General features: G+C 49.1%; 1 protein-coding gene across 1 annotated transcript in view; it reads right to left on the reverse strand.

The window, feature by feature from the left end:
• The window catches only part of PTGFRN (prostaglandin F2 receptor inhibitor), a 97,415-nt gene extending 90,933 nt beyond the window's left edge, over positions 1-6,482 (reverse strand). The window contains exon 1 of the mRNA XM_085076159.1: positions 6,374-6,482. The gene's annotated coding sequence lies outside the window, so the exon portion shown is untranslated. The remainder of the gene's footprint in view (positions 1-6,373) is intronic.
• Between the last annotated feature and the right edge of the window lie 8,686 nt (positions 6,483-15,168).

Raw genomic sequence — 15,168 nt, forward strand, 5'->3', positions numbered from 1 at the left:
CTTTGAGGTTTTTTTCTCATGTAGGGTCAGGAAGGGAGCTACTGAGAGAGGGTTTATAGATATTGTGTTATTTGTATTATAACCACAAATCAAACAGGGGAGAGGAGGATAGAGGGGGAGAGAGAGAATGAGTAAAAACTATTTTTTTTTCCAAATCAGCCTGTAGTGTGCAGGCACTTAGTATTTCAGAGTAATTCCCTTCTCTTAAAGCTCTCTATCAAACTTTTGCTATACACATTCCTCCCCATTTGATTAACATTCATTACTGTGAACCTGATCACAGACTTCATGGCATTCCTTGGAGAAATTCATGTCCCCATCCCATGGCATCTCCTTGATGAGCTGATTCTGCACATGAATACAATTGGCAATGCTTTTTCTGACATATATTCAGATCTAATGGCATCAAAATCTTTGTGGGCTCATCACAATCTGCACAGGTGTTGATAGTTTTTTTAAAAAGGGGAAAGAAAAGGGGGGGTGGGTTGACCAATCAACTCTTCAGGCAGCCAAAAGATTTCATTTCAGTATTGTCAAAATGAAACATTCAGAACGATTTTTCATTTCTTTCTAAGCCAAAAGGTCTTAAATCCTCATAGATGGAATAAAGAAAATGAAATACACGGCTTTTCCTCTTCACTTCGCCATGTTTTAAGTTGGATTGTGTTTTCTTAATTTACTGTCCTGCCACGGGGCTGCCAGGAACTGCCAGTCACTGCATACTGCCGACTTTCCAGAGCAGAGGAACGAGTTGCTCACAACTTCCCTACCCTTTGGCTCTGTTGCAGTCCACACTGCCCCATCCAGGCAGCCACCCAGATTCCTAGAGTGTTTCTGCCCTAAAAGAACTGTTCTTAATTTTCCACAGGTGCCCTCTGCACTGCCAAGATCAGGGGCAGCCCTTCAGCCAGTGCTGTGCTGCACAGCAAACTGCTTCCTGGGTGGGGTCTGAGCAATGCAGGCTCCTCTCCTGCACTTTGCCAACAGGTTATTCCCACTGGAATGCTAGTCCAGCCTAGCACTTTGCTGGCCTTCCCTCCAGAAATGCCCAGCAGCTTGTCAATATGGAGCTGGCCTTGGCATGCCTGAAGGATAACAGCGTTGTGGTTGCTGCCAGTAAACTCCATCCTGCCTTGCCCACTGCAGCAGAGTCCTGCTCTGCCCTCTCTGGAGCCCATAATCACTGAGTGCTGCTGCCAGCATCTCAATTGCAAGTTTACAGCCTGGCCAAATTGCCCTGTGCTCCCCACAGTTCTCATTCAGCATTTCCTCCGTCACCCTCTCGCTGGATATCTGGTTCAGATTAATTGGCCCGAAGATGGGGCAGCCTGCATTTGTCTGGATTGTTTCCTGCCCGAGCTGCTAACCTCAATAGATATAATTTTTTGAAAAGGAACGTATTGGCAGACCATCAGAAAGGAAAACTCCCTGACGGTGCAATTATAGTTTAATGTGTAATAGCCATCTGGGAGACGCTGGGAAAGCCCAGGCATTTTGGGCATTTGAAAATGCAACTTGCTGCTACACATGGAAAAAACTGAAAAACTCACTGGAGAGGACTTTGCAACAGCCAGGGGTGAACAGACTCTGTGTGAACCAAGAGCTCATTTAGATCTCCACCCCGATGCCATGGGCAGGGAATGCTCACAGAGAGAAATGTAGGCCAGAGCAGGAAAGGTGGTAACACCTGCAGGCAGGAGGAGCTGTTCCTCCCAGAGATGGGCTGAGTGAGAAAACACCACCAACTCGCCCTGATCTTCGGTTCAGTGACATTGATGGAGGGATTAATTCAAACTGATTGACCACAACTTCAGACTTCACATCGCTGTCACATACGATTAAAGCTGATCAAGTTGCTCAGAGCAGATAAATCCTCCGACAAACGCAGCCCTGCTATCTGTCCCCACGTTATCAGCCAGCAGCCTGGGAGGGCTTGCTTTTCCAATAGCTGTGACAAGTGCTTTGCACGAAGGCATTTTAACATATGGCTGAGCTGGGACCCTTTTGCTGAAAATATCCTACTCCTCACTCAGCATTTACGTTGTGCCATTGGTCATGTAAGTCATCCTACGTCGCCTCTAGTTAGGTGACATCCCCTCCTCGTCACCAGTTATTTGCAATCATGCTGGATTGTTCCACTAGCCTATTATGCAACTGATAGGGCTCTTCAGCATGGCTGTGAGAATAACGCCAGCCTGAGCATTCAATTATATTTATTCACATTACTCCAAAAGATAGCTTGCTTTCGTGAACATCTTTGTGGGTAGGAAATTCTTTTTCAGCGGAGTGTTTGGGAATAAAATGGGTCACAATCGCTAAGGAAGACAGGCTGCATGTTTTATTCACAAGCACATTTTGTGAACGTTTATTGCTACATACACCCAGCTCTAGTGAAGATGGACATCTCTAGTTTTCCTTCTCATTTGCCCTCCCTTAGTTCTTATTTTTGTCTCCAGGTATTAAATGCATCCTATTGACATTTTCAGCTACCAACTGAAGGGGAAAAAAAAAATGTTTCTGGGAAACTATGCAAAAAAAGAAGTTTACTCCCTCCTAAACCTTTTCCTTAAATTCAATTATATCGCTCTCATCCACAACAGTCTAATGGCCATTTACAGAGTCCATATCAGATGCAGCCACACGGTTTCTGCTGAGCAAAAATTTCTCTGGCAAAATGCCACTTCATTTACCGGTGAGCTGGTTTGCTCAGCGCATCTCAGCTTTGACAGATTTTTCACCAGCAACCACACAGGATTGCAGGATGAGTCCAGCCACAGTGCCAGCCCCTCCTTGCCTCTCAGGGGGTGCCAGGGACCCTCTTTTGATCTCTTGGTCCTGGGAGCTCTCCCAGCAATTTGTTTTCCCTGGCCAGGTAGCAGCAGCTGGGGTTTTATGGAAATTTCTGTGCTGAGTGCTCACACTTCCAGGTTTTCAGGCTATACTGAAATGCTGGGAGACATGGTCTCACTGTGATCAAATGCACACACCCCTGGTCACAGTCCTGCTCAGCCACCCTGATTTTCAGGTGGCTTTGGGCACTGGGAGGACTTCCTACAATCACTGTTGCTGAAAACTGGAGAGGAACTCCTGTGTTACAGGAGCCCAGACCTTCACTCCTGAAAGGTCTTGAATCTCAAGCTCATCACATCAGTGTTTTGGGCTCAGCAGGAGCAAACAGACCAAGAAAGTATCAACGAGCTCTGGGAGGTAATGTGTGTGTGTATTAGAGCCTGAAGAACCAGGAAGAAAAATGGAGCCCATCTACTTCTCCTCTAGAAATCAACACCAAGAGTGAAGGATTGGGGGACTGAAGGCACAGTGCCCTGGATGAGGAGCAAGAAGAGGCAGAAGGGGTTTCTGGCTTAACCAGCTCTCTTCTCTAAAGATTGTTTCTTTTATCTGCCTCAAAAAGGTCACTATGTAAAAGGAAAATAATTTTTAAAATTTTTTTTATTTTTAAAATACAGCTCTAAGATAAAGGTAAGTTAGGCAAAATAAAAACTCTCACCGAAGGAAAACAAAAAAGGAGGAGGAAGAGGAAAAAATAGTAACAAAGTAAAAGCCAAGAGACTATTTGTTTATCTCGAGAAATATTCCTATCCTTCCAAGATGTCTTTTTTCTATGCTACTCATATCTCTTGGAGCCAGCACTTGATGCAGAGCACACATGTGCAAGGATGGCTGCATGGGAGGGATCCAGTTTTCCTCACAACCACTGAGAAACAGGCACAGATGGCTACAGGGATGACAGGGCCAAGAGAAACCATCTAACACCTCCCCGCGTGGGGCTGATCTTGCCCCTAGTAGTGGCTCTGGGGTTGTGCAGATGGGATACAAGTGGGTCACTCTGCTGTGATATCCCTGTGTAGTCAGGGCCCACTGAGCATTCTGAGCCCCTGCCTGCCATCCAGAGAGGCCACCCAGCATCCCATTCCCACCAGGAGCAACAGAAGAAGACAGATTGACAATGCTCCTGCCACTAAACACTCTCTGGCCACCCTTCCTGGATGAAGGTCTGTGAGCATCATGCAAATCCATTTGTTAAGCAAGGCCCACAGCTCTTCCCTGAGGTACTGAATTATTATTTCCATTTTACAGGCAGGGAAACAAGGAGAGAGCGAGTGTGTGTGTTTGTGTGAGATCCCATATGTTCTCCATTACAGACCATGGCACTTCCTGGCTGCAGCACGACCTGACTGAAGTGCTAAATAACATCCAACATTTGTTCCTTTCATACATCCACACCAACCAGTAGCAGGAAGCACAGTTGCAAACTCATGGAAACCTGGGAGGTCTGGGGAAGGGTTTGGGCTCCAAGCATATGTGCTCTGGGATCCAGAGAGCAGAAATGCTGCATGTATTAACCTTCTCTGCAACGAGATGCACCTCCCACCAAGGGTCAGACAAGACACGACTGTTTCTAGCTAGCTGAAGCATTTGCTTTGCAAAGAGGCAGGTTTCTAAGCACCCCCTTTCCCTCCCCTGGCTGCAAAAGGGTGGGAGGAAAGCTGCCAGGACACCATCACGAGAAGGGAGCAGCAACAGCAAGGCAAGGCCACCACCCACATGAAGCCACAGAACATCAGTGTGGGTCCTGGGTCCACAGGTGCCTGCCCCACACACCACATTCCCACCCCCTTTCACCAGGAGGACAAACCAGCATATGATCCAACCTTTGTGACTCCTCCACTGCACTGCACAGGGGCAAAGAGGCCATTGTTTGCCCAGGCAAATCCAGGAAAGCACAAACACAATGATGGGCACAGAGCATACTGTCCCAGGCAGATACAGCTGTGAGTGGTGAGGGCAGCAGCATGATTCGTGATGAACTGAGGGATCATACTTGAGCTAGCACCACCACGGTTCTGGAGGGTGATGTGGGCCTGCAAGAGTCTCGATGTGATCCTCAACCAAACCCTTATCCCCTCTTATATTACCACAAAAGTCCCACTGAACCCCAATAGACCAAGATTTATTGTCAAAGTTTCTCTACTCAGAGACATGATGATGACTTACAGTCTACATTGCATTTGGGGGTTCATTGGGGATTGGACTAGGTCACCTCCAGGGAGTCCCTTGCAGCCTAAATTAAGCTTTGATCCTACAGTTCTTCAATTTTGAGGGACAAGGTCTGAGCCAAAGCCCCACTCAAGCGACAACACTGGTCTTTACCGCATAATCACTTTTATCCTCAGTGCATCTTTGAGGGAATTGTTCTTGGTTTCAGCTTGTAAAAACAACATCCCTGTGGAGACACAGCTGCAGCTGTGTTAACATGGCTGGTCAGCCAGAAACTTCTGAAGGAAGGCTGAACCATTTCCACTCACTTCACAAAGAGGATGCTGCCTCACCCTCTGCTTTGAGCCTCAGAGCCATGGCAGTGGTATGAGGGAGGGCTTTCAGTGCGTGAGCCAGATTACCCCCAAAACACACATGCAGAGCCCAACTGGATTTCACACGGAGGCTAAAAAGCTGTGGCCTCTCTGTTAGCACCAGCAAATCACCCTGCTTAACACATGTGTTTCACAGTATCCACAGTCACATCCAGCTGAGACCCCAGAGCAAAGATTATGGTAGAAACAACCTTTCAAATCTGAATCACCTCCTTGGGGTGCAAGGGGTTGTACAGAAGAGATTTGTCTCTCCTTGGGCAGCCTGGATGCTTTTTAGTCATACAGAAAGTGTCAGCCCAGAAGCACAGGAGGAGCTGTGCATGGGACAGCAAGTGCCACTGCCCTTTAATGAGTTTGTACCTTTCCCACTGGAGATAAAACTGCAGGTGACAGGAAACTTGTGCAAAGACCCAGCTAATGGTTACAAGCAGCAACACGCTGCCCTGTGACCCTCCTGGGGCTATGGGGTTTCCAACATCCTTTTCCCATCTACAGCTCTTTCAGCTTGCCTTGAGGGTCACTCCACAAAACACAGCCAGGCACCATTCACCCTCATCCAGCCCAAGCCACTGATCTTCTCTAGCCACAGGACAAATAATGTGCTCCAGCTCTGGCTCGCCTTTCTGCTCTGCATCATCTGGGCTAACCTCCTGCCTTCCCACACAGAACAGCTGGCTCCATCCAGGCTCACATGTTTCCTAAGGACCTTCTGGGGGCTGCACCAATTTTCCACTAACACTGCATTTTGTTTATGCCCAGAGGTCTCCAGGTCAGCAAGCTGCTGGGGGTGGGGAGCCAGAGCCATTGGTTTACTGTGCAAAAGAAAGGAGAGGCAGAGCAAAATGAGCTGAAGACACTCCCCGTCGTGGTAGCACCAGCTGCCATTGCCTGACTGAGCAGATGAGAGAGCTCACTGAAAAATAAAACAGCTTATGCAAAACCTGGCTCTGTTAGACACAAATATGACTGTTCTGACTCACCATGAGGTTGGGATGGAGGCATGAAAAGAGGGATGCAATTGGAAGCAGCACTGGTGTCACAGCTCTGAGGAGGCTGTCCTGAGGAGAACATGCAGGATGTGCAGTACATCTGCTGGACATTGCTTCCTGCTTCATGTCTGTTCTGAACAGAAAAGAATAAATATAAAAGAGGAGGAAAAAGTGAAGAGCACATGACCAATTTAGGAGCCTAACCCCAGTGAGACGCCCAGCAGACTGAGACCAGTAGGGGAGGAAATTGGGTTGAGTACCAAGGGTACTGCTGGCACAGCACAACAGGGATAAGCAGTATCCTAGAATACATTTTATTCAAATATCACTCACCTCCAATATCAGTCTCATGACAAAAATGTTGTTTAGCACAAGATGCTACAACCCTCAGGGGCAGCACAGTGCCTGGCCATGCCTTCCCCAGAGGAGTCAGAGACATCCTGAGACTCAGGGCTCCCTCCCACACCACATCGCACCACATCCCTTGCAGGTGAGTTAATATCTATTAATCTGCTTCAGTGGAGCCTCATGACACATGGATGCATTTGGGGTCAGTGCAGACCGGGAGGAGGGATGGAGATACTTGGCACAGCTCTTTTTGCTGCGTCTTCTCTGAGCACTGGGACAGGACACCACTAGTGCTCAGGCATGCAAAGCCAGAAGCTGGTTTTGCACCAGTCAAATCCCATAAAGCCAACACTTCTCAGTGTCATCCACATACCTCCTCACAGTCCTGGTCTTTCAGTAAGAGGTGATTCACTCTGAGCAGCAGGAAGCTGTTATCTAAATGTTATTTCTCAGCTGGAGAAGCAGCTGAACTCTGGCTGAGGCCAATGCCCTTTGCCCAGGGCTCAGGCCCTGCCCCTCTGCAGAGACTGGCAGCTCTGGGCAGGGGCACTCCATCACTTGCCAAAGCTCCAGCAAGGCTGGTCTTTGAGAGTCCTGTGTGAGCCAGGCAACAGCAAGGTGCAAAAAACATCCCCAGGAATGGCTGGTGTGCAGTGCTGAGCGCTCAGCACAGGAGTGAGGGGATAGATACCCCCACAACCTCCCCTTCCCCAGTGCTGCAGCACAGCACAGCCTGGCTGCCTGCTCCCGTTCCATGAGCAGGGACCCCCTACACCAACTGTGCCCTCCCAAAAGCCACAAGCCTTTACCAATGCCAGCAAGCCACCCTGAAACCCCTCCTGGCCACTCTAGTACCCACATCACTTTCTGCCACTTGTTGCACCCCAGCTTCCCACTGCTCCCTCAGGCAGGCTGAGCAGAGCCACCCAGTCCATCCTGGCAAGAGCAGGGGTCTGCAAGAGTAGTTGTCAGGTTTTAGCTCTTGCAACATGGATGGAAAGTGCACCTCCCTAAGGGAGACTCCCACCAGAGCACAGCACAGAGTGTCTCACCAGGGAGAAGTGCTTTGTCAAAATGCTGCATTTGTACCCTTAAAACAGGGCAGGGGGATTCACTGAGGGAGCACACACAGAGCCCATTTTAACAAGCCACACGTCGCCCTAGGAAAATGCCTTGGACAAACATGATTTCGAGCGGCACATCTGCAGCACCTTGCAGCTTTAGTTGACAGCCTGAACAAGCAGGAGAGACAGGCATTAAGGAAAACAGAGCCAGAAACAAGGGGGGAAAGAAAGACCAGAGGAGCAAAGACAGCCTGACAACAAAGGCTTGTCTTTTCCAGAGAAAGGGAAGTACGTGTGTGTGTGTGTGCCTGTGCAAAGAAAACAATTTTTTTTTTTTAACTTGAAGTTGTATAGAAAAGGTGCCTGTATACACACAGTCTGTAGAATGAATATAGTACAGGGCAGGCAGTGTCTTTGTGCTTAATAAGTGAAGGTGTGCACATAATGTGAGTTCTGTGTGCACTACCTGGGCACAGCTACAGAGCATGAAACGTTTATTGTGTCATGCATTGACTAAGACAGGTGGTGCTCACCTGAGGAAGGGAGTTTCAGGGAAGTGACGCAATTAGGGCGTAAGTGTACACAGCAAAGCCACACAGCAGAGCGTGTGAAAAGCATTTGTTGGTAGAGATTTCATGCCTGAATCTGCAAGCACCCATGAGAAGTGAGGAGGAAGCAGTGCATGTTTGGGAACTGGGGACGAAAAGAGTCCATCTCTGCTCACGTGAGAGACGGAAAGACCACACGATGCTCACTGTCCCAGAAGGGAAGCAAGGCGAGGATGCTGCAATGTGACTGGTGTGTCAAAATTCACTCCAAACAAATGCCAGGAGCTTTATAATCTGTTTGAAATTGGTGTTGGACCAAACCACCCCTCAGTGCAGCTGGGCTCTGTACATTTCTCCAGCCTGACACCTTAGATGGCTCAGTGTTTTCAGCCTTCAGAAAACCCGGATTTCAGGGAGCAACATTCCACCAGTATTAACACAAAGAATGAGAGTCACAGAATCATTTAAGTTGGAAAAGACTCCTGAGATCATCGAGTCCAACCATTAGCTCAGCACTGCCAAGCTTACCACTAAATCGGGTCCCTAATCTCCACATCTACAAGTCTTTTAAACATTTCCAGGGATGATGATTCAACCCCTTCCCTGGGCAGCCTGTTCCAACGAGCATTCCCAGCTCCCTGGTGTAGTGCAGCTCAAAAAGACATCCAAGCCAGGCACTGCTTCCAGCCTGCTGTTCTTGCTCAATGAGGTGGGGCAGTTTTCTCCTTCCACCGTGGTTTGAACGCAGGTACTCTTTTACTGCCTGTTTCGGGAGGGGCGAGTGTTTCGTGCAGGGAAAAAAAATATCAGGTTTTGGCACCTGAATTGCTTCGTGGTGACAATACACCTGCATGTGCCCCTGTGTTTCATATGGGGGAACGCATGGGCGTGTGTGTGGAGTCGGGGAGAGAATCTGGGGCAGGACAGAGGAGATGCTGCTGCCCGCACACCGAGCGGTGCTTTGTGCGCTCCTTTCATGGCACAAAGCTGCGAGCTCCCCAGGAAGATGAAAACGGCTCACAGGGCTTGTGCAAAGGGAGGTGGGGCAGGGGGAGGCGAAAATAAAAAATGAGAAAAAAAAATAAAAAAGGGAAAGGGAAGAGCCCAGCAGCAGAGCCGTGCACAGAACAGTTGTTTCCAGGTGCCCTCTCCTGGCCTTGCAGGGGTTTATCCTCTCGGCTCCGGGGCACCTCCCGGAGATTGGGGAATAAATTGGGGTGCTGGGCAGGGGCAGGGAGGGCTGGTGGTGCCCGCAGGGCTCCACACGATGTGCCTGCCTGAGTCCCGGTTGTCCTCTGGTACGGCACAGTCACATTTGGGCAGCTTTCACCAAAAACAGTATTGTGTGAGCAAATAGCTGGCACCGGTGAGGTCACATCTCGAATGCTGTGTTCATTTTTGGGCCCCGCATGACAAGAATGACATTGAGGGGCTGGAGTGAGTCCAGAGAAGGGAACGGAGCTGGGGAAGGGTCTGGAGCACAAGTATGATGAGATGGGGCTGAGGGAGCTCTGGGGTTCAGCCTGGAGAAAAGGAGGCTCAGGGGGACCTTCTCATTCTCTACAAGTGCCTGAAAGGTGGGTGTAGCCTGGTGGGGGTCAGGCTCTTCTCCCCAGGTAACACGTGACAGGAAATGGCCTCAAGGTGTACCAGGGGAGGTTTCGATTGGATATTACAAACAATTTCTTCACCAGAAGGGTGGTCAGGCTGTCAAGAGAAGTGGTGGAGTCACCATCCTCAGGGGTATTTAAAAGACAAAGATGTGTCACTTTCAGACATGGCTTAGTGGTGGATTTGGCAGTGCAGGGTTAATGGTTGGACTCAATGACCTTAGAGGTCTTTCGCAAGCTAAATGATTCAAGGATTCCAAAGATTTGTGGGTTGGGTTTTTTTCCTTTTTCACGACCTCCACATCATCCCCATGTGCAGAAACAGAATCCCAGCAACACGTTCTTCTACTCACCATCAGCTTGCACCACTGAGTTTCTACAGCTTTCATAGCTGACACCATGAGCTGGACATAGTTAACCAGGGGGCAAGGAGTGATTTATACAGCAGAGCAGAATAAGAGAAATAAAGTTAGGAATTCTTCAGAAGGTAAACAGTGTATTTACACAGATGTAACCTGCAGATTAATGTGCTTCCCAAAAAAGAAGAGTAATAAGGAAGGGAGAGAAGAATAGCACATGGGTTATTCCACAATTCTATTTAAATCAGGGTTAAGAAATCCCTGCATCTTTAAAAACAAAAATATGACAGTGCTGCCCATTTGGGAGAGTTCTTTCAGTTCCTTGTCGCCTCTTGCCCAGTTCCTCCACCCGAATTAGCAATGTCAGATGTTCCAGGATTCCTTCTGCTTTGTGGGGAATGAGGAGACACATACAGGTCAAAGCCATTAGAGAAGCTGGAAAGCCCTAATCCCACCTCTGCCCTTCCATTGCCACTCAGCCTTGAACACATCCCAAATGCTGAGTATCTGACAGTAATTTTTGTGTTCTGTAAAACAAGTTTTCTCAATGCACTCTCTGGGAAATTTCAAGGCAGCAGACAGGGACGTTTGCCACGTGTTATGGAAGTGGTAGAACACGTCTGAGCAGCTGCAAGAGGAACCAAAACCTGAAACTGATTGTAGTGGAGATCACAAGCAAAAAATAGTGATTTGTGTTTCAAATAAATAATAGAAATCAAGAGCTTAAGAGAAGTCTCTAGTCTTGACCACTCGTATCTCCTTGGGTGCAAAATGAGATCTAAATTAGATGGGCAGCTAACCATTATTCTGTTTGTGCATTGGGCTGATCTCTTCTACAAAATACACTCTGCTGGGGGAAAGTATGTGAGGGCCATCAGAGTTCAAGAGTTTGGATGAGCTCCCTTTAAGTCTTGGCCTCTGATAAACAAGCCTGACAGAAATTGTGTATGAAGCCTATAACAATAAGAACTTTCACACTGCCTGTTTTAAGCAAAAGCCTTATGTCCACAAAATACTCACAGGCCTGATAGTCAGGATGTAAATTAATGCAAGGCAGGAGTAAAAGGCAGGGGAGGAAGGGCACAGAGCCATGGCTGAGCTGTGCTTGTGAGGTCCCACTAGATGACAGCACCAACATGTTCTTGGGCACCCTATGCTCACATCAGCACCAAGCAAGCTGCTGCAGGCAGGGCATAGCAGGAAATTCCCATTCTTTGTGCATACAATTCTCCCCAGAAAATGTCTTCAGTGGCACATTTTAGGTAGAGCATCTGTCCTGGCCAACTCTGGCCCGTAGCTGACCAAAAGGCTGACCCTAAAGTGGCAATAGGTAGGTGTTGAGCCCGCCAAAGCTGCCGGGAGACCCATGGCACACATCCATGGCCTGGGCTCCTGGCTGGGTGCCACCACACCATCTGCAGACAAGCTTCTGCTTCCAAGACATGACTGCCCCACGACACCATCCGCTTGCTCTCCACGCAGCCACATGGCCCTGGGAGCTGGGAGAAGCAGCAGAGCAGCCAGCCAAGTCCCACGTGGGAGAAGGGCCAAGGCCAGGCAACCATGCCCATCCCCAGACTCAGCCCACAGAAGGTCCGTGCAGTGCAATCTGCAGAGCTGGGCTAAGCCTCACCTGCCCCACAAAGAAACATCATCTGCATCATTTCTTTCATCCCAGCTTCCTGCTGCAGTTTTTCTCCAAAAGGATGCAGCACCTCCCTTTTACACCTCGGAGAAGCAGAGCTTTTGCTTCCCTTCTGGTCAACCTAGGCTTGTAAACCTTTCCTCTGTACCATTTCTTATGAGGCCTTCAGAAGCACATGTCCTTCAAAACTCCAGGAGAGGGAGAGGACCAGCAGTTCCTGCTGCTGAACATGTGTGTACATGTGTTGAGTCAGTTGAGACAGCTGCTTTGGTGCCTGCTGGCCATGCTGCATTTTTTCATCTCTAGATAAGACATCACGCCCGCATTTGCCTAAGGTGCTCTGTCACAGATGCTCTTCCCTAGCACAGATGCTTTGAGACAAAGGAGATTCACAGCTACTTCTTCTACAATTGCCATCTTGAAATGCCTCTCCTTATGCTGTTGACAGCCCCTCTAACCCTGGCACCTGTGGCTCTTTGGAGATGCAGCTTGGTGGTTTTCCAATGTAAGGGAAATCCAGTTTTCCTGATGTTGCCAACATCAACAGAGAGGTCTACTGCACGTAACATTTGATATTCAGAAACATACATATCCAGTCTCTCTTCCCTAGAACATATCCAGCCAAACCTGTGCCAAGGAAGAGGGGTGAGATGGACAAGAATCATCCTGATAAGAGAATGTAGTTTTGCAGCAACAGTCAGGGACAGACACATTCAGTGTTCTCAGCCCCATCAGACTAGCCAACCCACGTGGCAGCCTGAATTTCTAGGTAAGATGAGATGTTTCATGAAGAGACCCCTTTTTCCTTATTAAACAGACCTTCCTCTGGAAAATTTTGGATTCCTAGCAACTCCTTCAACACTCGGTATTTAGATTCCACTACTGGGCCTAAAGGCTACTAAAGGTCACTTGCTGTGCAGACAAGTTTCCTTCCTGACAGCACTTTTTAAAAATCTCCATGTTACTCGGTTCCTCTTTTGCAGAGGCTAGCTTTAGGCTAAGCTTGTCTTTTTATAAATGGCTAAAAGAAAAATAAGAGTCTATAGAAACTGTAAGCTCAGCAGAAGAGAGTTAGAGGTGTTGCTGGTTGAATTTTGGGTTTGAGATACCAGCACTTCCCTTGCAATAGGAACCACATCCTCCTTCTGCCATTTACTACAGTGGCCCTGGCTACTGAAATCATTGAAGCCAACTGGAATTGGTCACTACAGTGACTGGTGTGTCTGCAGCACACGGGTCTTGCAGTCGCCCCTGCAGTTTGTACAGCCTGGGGTTGTACAGCCACTCTTGGAGACACAGCATCCTCAGCACAGCCATTCCCGGAGACACAGCTCCCTCAGGTGGTGCCTTCAACAGCTGTAAAAACCGCCAGGAAAGCAGAGATGGAAGAAAACAGCAGTGCCGGCATAAACTGATACTGACAATTACTCCCTTCTCATACAAGAGGAGAAATTGGGATCCCATTCCCAGCAGGAATACAAGCAGGAGCATCACAGGAGCATCCCAAGCCTACAGACTGCCCTTGCTCTCCCTGGTTTGCCATCTTGCTAGTGCTCAGGGCAGAACAAGTCACAGGGGACAGACAGGGCACACCGGCATTGTGAGATGATGCAGGAGTAAGAGCAGAGCAGGGCAAGCCCCCAGGGCCCTGGCACAGAGTTCCTTTCTAGGCACTGCCCAGCAGAATCCTCCAGAAAACCTGCCAACAACCACAGGGGGCTCTGGGGCATCCAGCCAAGTGGGGAAGGGACTGACGTAGGCTTTGCAAAGAGCCCATCATGGAAGCACGTGATGTGCATGCATGTTTTATTGAAGAAAAGCTGGAGACCAGGGCACCCTTCCACAGGAGCTTGTTGGCAAACAAGCATGCCTTTACTTTATTGCCATTATTCATGGGAAAGCTCACTTTGCCTTTAACAGAGGAAGAGGGGTTTGCCTAACACCGGCAGTCCCAGCGAGAGCTGGTTGTCCAAATGCACCAGCCTTACTGCCTGTCCCCATTTCCCTGCTGTTGAGCCAGGGAGTGGCAAAGACAGAAATGCAGTCTGGGGATGCCTGCAGGCAGTGTTGTTTCAGAGCTGTTCCCCTCAGTGGTCAGCAGTGACTGCACCAAGACCATTTCTCCTCACACCCCTCTGCCTTTGCACTGTGCTCGCTCGCCTGCCCCATGCCGCACAAAGGGGCTGAAAATGAAAGCAGGTATTTGTGTGGGAGGCCAGGCAGCAGCCCAAAACACTTGCCTGCTGTTTTCACGTAGGCAGAGAAAGCGTGTGGGAAATGCAACCAATGAGCATCTCTGTCGTGGCTTTATCTCTTCCTGTTATCTCAAAACTACATTGCAGATGCACCCGAGGCAGAAACTGTCGAACAATAGCACCCAAACCAAAGGCAGGCGAGGCGCTGGCACCTGATTGAGGCCAACGCTGGTGACAGCCAGGTGGGAAGATCAAACCTCGCTTTAGCAGGGCCTGCTCTCACCATGGGCTCTGAGCCCAGGGTGCACCATGTGCCCAGTGAGACTCAAAATGGGGAGTAGGCACAGGCTGTGCACTTTCCATGGCAGAAGGCAGCAAAGAGGTTCCTTTCAGAGCCAGGAATCATTCCTGGTGGCTCTGACAAAAGCAGCCAACAGCAAAGCAACACAAAGAGGGGCTAGTCAGGGTATTGCCTGATCACGAGGAACATTGATCTGAAGCCAAAAGGACACCTTGGAAGTCCCCTCGCCTCCCTTAGGCTGACAAGTGCTTAGGTGGAGTCCTGAGGTATCATTCAAAGAGGAAAAATAAACCAGCCAGAGTGGGTGTTTTGTAGGAAAGGAAAGCTAGAATAGACAGTAGTGGTGGAAAGAGTCACAGGAAGTGAGAGCAAGGTAGCTGGTGCTGAGGTGAAATAAGGGGGGGGGAAGCAGGAGGTCCAGCAAGGCAGGCAACTCAGGCCCCTGCCCAAAGGGTGAATTGCACTTTGGATGGGAGCTCTGCACAGAAAGAGACGCCCCACCCCTGGACTGCGAGTGTGACAAAGTTACATGACTCAAATCCTGCTTCCTGCTCATCCAGCTCATCTTCTCAAGCAGCCATTTCTGTGCCTGCCCATACTCTCCACCTGGCCTGCTGTCTTGTGTGCTACATGCACAGAGCCTGGCTTATTCACTGGGCCAGCTCTGCTGATCTCTGCCCTCCTCCTCTTCCCTTAAATACCAGCTTGGATGCCCT

The sequence above is a fragment of the Lichenostomus cassidix genome, chromosome 1, assembly GCF_008360975.1.
Source record: "Lichenostomus cassidix isolate B80296 chromosome 1, HeHo_3.0, whole genome shotgun sequence".
NCBI lineage: Eukaryota > Metazoa > Chordata > Aves > Passeriformes > Meliphagidae > Lichenostomus > Lichenostomus cassidix.